Source organism: Leptonychotes weddellii, chromosome 10 (genome assembly GCF_054177405.1).
Source record: "Leptonychotes weddellii isolate Sample4059 chromosome 10, ASM5417740v2, whole genome shotgun sequence".
Classification (NCBI taxonomy): Eukaryota; Metazoa; Chordata; class Mammalia; order Carnivora; family Phocidae; genus Leptonychotes; species Leptonychotes weddellii.
Genome location: NC_138378.1, coordinates 23072413 through 23077148, shown reverse-complemented (window position 1 = coordinate 23077148; position 4736 = coordinate 23072413).

The window sequence follows — 4736 nt, the reverse complement described above, 5'->3', positions numbered from 1 at the left end:
TTTTTTAAAGATTTTATTTATTTATTTGAGACAGAGAGAATGAGAGAGACAGAGAGCACATGAGAGGGGGGAGGGTCAGAGGGAGAAGCAGGCTCCCCGCCGAGCAGGGAGCCCGATGCGGGACTCGATCCCAGGACTCCAGGATCATGACCTGAGCCGAAGGCAGTCGCTTAACCAACTGAGCCACCCAGGCGCCCCTCTAATTCACTCCTTTAAATTAACTAGACTATTAAACAATCCAAGTCTATTTATTACTTTGATTTGAAATGTACCTATTATTCTTAATAAATCACTGCTTTTGTTATGATCTGGAGGCCATTTTATCAGTAAGCACCAGACATTGCTAGGACAGAAATGCTAAGAAAGACATGACACGATACAATGAGGTCATGAAACACACGACTTCCCAGACAGATGTACTAGCTGTTTGTAATCCTGCCAAGTGTTTGCCACATGGCCTATAAACCCAGGACTCCAATATTTCTAGTTTGTGCAAGTCCTATTAGAAAGGAAGAAAAAACATGCAGTGCATTTTTAATTGCATATGCTGTACTGCCCAATATATTTCTGACGGGCAAGAACATCTGCTTTAACTAGGCTTTGCTGAGAACCAAATCCTCTGCTTATAGTTTAATATGTCTGATGATTGCAAGCATTGTTTGTAGCCTGGCTTCTGGCTCTGTATGTTTCAAATCTTATTTCCCACCCACTATGTACTTACTCTTGATGCTGGGCCCTAAATATGACGTATGGCTTTTGCACCTTCATGTCAAAGAGCAGGATGAGTCAACAATGGCCAGTGGGAATATTCCTGGGAGAATTCCCACGCTCACATGGACAGCAGCGACGTTACTATAGAGGAAAACAACTGTGAACCATATAAATGGATCCCTCTTGCCTTAGTCTTTTGGGGCTGCTATAACAAACTACCACAGACTGGGTGGCTTAATCAACAAACATTTGTTTCTCACACTTCTAGAGGCTGGGAAGTCCAAGATTCAGGGGCTAACACATTCCACGTCTGGTGAGACCCTGCTTCCTGGTTCATAGGCACCTCTTCTCGATGTGTCCCCACTTGGTGGAAGGGGCGAGGGAGCTCAGCAGGGTCTCTTTTATAAGGACACTAATCTCATTCATAAGGACTCCACCCTCATGGCCTAATCACCTCCCAAAGCCCCACCTCCTAATATCATCACATTGCGGGTTAAGATTTCAACATATGAATTGGGGGGGGGACACAAACATTCAGTCCAAAACATCTCTGAACCAAAATTAGATGTACGCCTAACTCAACTCTGCCTTAGCTGTGTGAAAATTAATAACAGGGAACCTCACTAAAATGGAGTGGGGAGGTTTTGGCAGGAGCTCTCACACCCGACTATTCATAGTCAGTTGCAGAGCCAGCGGGAAAAGCCAGAGTTGACCTTTCATGAACTTGACCTTGGACATGGATACTAATCTACTCTGGAAGAGATGGTTTTTTTCCCCTTATCTCCCCAGCAACAGCTCAGCCAATAAAAAGCCACCATACTTCAAACTCCCACTTTACTCCAATGGACTTTTAGTTCATAACAGCCTTCCCAACTTACCCCCTTTCTCCTTAAAAAAGCGTGCCCCTCACCTGTTCCCCGGCACGCCTACAGTTCTGCTGCAGCTTATTCATTCTGGATTGCAATTTTCTTTTATTCCCCAATAAACCCATCTTTGGCGGGTAAAATTACTGGCAGTTTTTATTTTTAAGGTTAATAGCTACATCCTTCAGGCACTCCACTGCCACCACCATACTGTGATGGATAAGAAGCTGGGGTGGAAGGAGACATCAACCTTAAAAGGATTACAGTTAAATATCTTACTTGTGCAATGTTTACAAAAACATACACCCAGATGAACACATTGCTATGTTTCATCCAGGGCCTTGGGGGGACCCACGAAAGCACAAGGGCCATGAACCTGAAGATTCACTATTGTCACGATAAACCCACCCGCATGAAATGAAGTGAGAATAATAAGGGGGAGACTATGCAGGACCCTGCAGTTGTTAGGAGGGAGTTTGGATTTTATTCTAAGAGCAACAGGAGAACGTAAAGGCTTTAAGGGAGGAAGACAGGGTGTAATGTGATTTGATTTATATTTTTCAAAGACTGATCTGGCTTCAGTGTGGACAGTGGGCTTAAGGGAGGCAAGTGACATGAGGGACACTGCTGAGGAGGCTGGGGGGCCTTCTCCAGGAGGGAGGTGGCTTAGACTAGGGTGGGCTGGGGAGGTGGTGAGAAGTAGTAGTGTGAAGGTGAGTGGTGGGCTTGCTGATGAACTGCCATTAAGCAGAGGTGAGGTGGGCATCAAGGCTGTCTCCCAGATATTCTCTTGAGTGGTTGCAGTGACACCACCCCAAGGTGGGAAAATGGGAGCTAGTCCTGAGTTTGAATCCTGTCTCTACCATTCCCAGCTCTGTGACCCAGGACAGGTCATTTGTTCTCTTTGGGTCATCTTCTTATTGCAAAATGGAGGTTGTCTAAAGAGAGAGTATTAAAAAGAAAACCACAGGCCCTAAATGATGTCACTTGGGCCGAGTCCCCAGATTAGGGCTTAATACATAAGCTAAGTGCAGTTTCAACCTCCCCCAGAAATGTAGTCTTAACTCGTCAGTCAGGAATTTTCTGATGGGCACCAATGAGTCAGCCACAGGGGCCCTCTCCATCCCCCCCAAAAGATGAATTAATCTGCACAGTAAGACCCCTTGCTCTTGCCCCTAAGTGAAAGCAAGCTTGCCTGAAACAATCCTTTTCTTTTACTAACTCTCATGCCACACTGCTCTTCCATAAAAACCTACTTTGTACTTTTCCCTCTACTTCCTAGATGGGGTACTGCCTGATTCACGAATCGTTTAATAAAGACAATTAGATCTTTAAAATGTACCTGGTTGAATATGTGTTATTTAACACGAGTAAATGAGACAACCTATCAGGAGGAGCCTGGGACCTTATCAATCACCTACATATTGGATGTCATTGTTCTTCCAGGGTTTATTAGTATTTACTATGAATCTCAAGGGGGGAAACCAGCCTTGGATCCTTATTCTGTGGAATGATTTTTCTTAGGTTCTAGCAATTGTCTTTGGCTATTGAAAGCTGTGATGTTCCCAGGCAGGAAAATAACTGCTGTTCCCGAAGGGTGGTTCAATGTGATTTTTTTTAATAATGACAGTAATAATAGCTAATGTTTCTTGAGCATTTATTATTATTTTTTTTTTTTAAAGATTTTATTTATTTGACAGAGAAAGACACAGCGAGAGAGGGAACACAAACGGGGAGTGGGAGAGGGAGAAGCAGACTCCCTGCCGAGCAGGGAGCCCGATGCGGGACTCGATCCAGGGACTCCAGGATCATGACCTGAGCCGAAGGCAGTCGCTTAACCAACTGAGCCACCCAGGGGCCCTTGAGCATTTATTATTGCCAGGTTCTTTACATGCTTTGTCTCATTTCTCTCTTACAATACCTACGGCACAGGTACTTTTATTAGCATCATTTCCATTTCACAGATGAGAAAACCTGGGGTTCAAGTGATTAAATAATTTCTCCAGGGACCCCTTAGGTAGTTAGCGGAAGAGAGAATCGCAGGGGGGTCAGATTACCTTTCACAATTGTTCTGCAGGGCCCGGCCCCGCCCCTGTCATACTCTCTTTAGGCCCGGTCCCCCCCACCCCCGCACCACTCACTGCTTAAGTCCTTGGTTAGAGCTCTGACAGCGCAAGCACCACGCAGGAGACTGCAAGCCAGGACGCCCCGCCTCCGCCCTACTGCCCCGCCCCTCCTCTGCCGCCCCGCCCATCGCCCCACCCCATCCCCAGTCAGCTGCCCCGCCCCGTCCCTTGCAGCCCCGCCCATCGCTCCGCCGCGCACCCCTGACGCCTGGCAGCCCCGGGAGCGAGGCGCCTCTGACTCGACGGGGGGACCCCGGCGACCAGTCCTCCAGCCCCTGCTCCGGCACGCGTCTCCTCACACCCGGCGCCGAAAGTAGGGCGCAGCCTGAGGGGCTGGGCGGGACCCGGGGGCTGGAGGCGGGCTGAGAGATGGGGGCGGAGGCCCCCCACATCCCCACACGCGCCCCGCCAGCTCCTCAGCGGCGCGAGCCCGGCGGACCGCGCCTGAGAGAGGAACGCAGCCTCCCTCAGCTCTCCGAGGCTGGAGGCGCGACCCGGCGCACTTTGCCCTCTCGGGGAGGAACGGGCGCCTGCGGTCACGTCTCTGGCCTCAGTTTCCCTCTCTGAACAGGCGGCCTTGAAGTCTGAGGAGTAGTTTGTGGAGGAAGCCCCTGGCGTCCTTGCCCTTGCGTTCGCCGTCTTTCCGTCACAGCCGCGGACCCCCCCACCCCGCCTCTAGCGCCTGGTCCTTCCTCGCCGGTCACCCGGCTTTGCCCTCCTGAAGGAGCCCTCTGGCTCTCCCCACGCCCCTGCCCCGGAGCGGCCCGCGCGCTCGGCTGTGCGCCCCTCACTCCCCGCTGCCCGCGGCCGCCCTCCTCCTCCTCCTCCCTCCCCCAACCCCCCCACCCTTGCCCGGGGCCCTCTCCCAGCAGGGGACCCTCCTTGGCTCCCGGTTCCCGATTCTCGTCAGCTCCGCTTTGCGCGAAGCCAGTCCAATCTAGAAGTACCCGGAGGGACTTGGGGGGGGGGTGGAATATATGCTCGGGAAAATCAGTGTCTCAGGAAAATTAAATCAGAGTTGTTGTTTTTCCTTAAA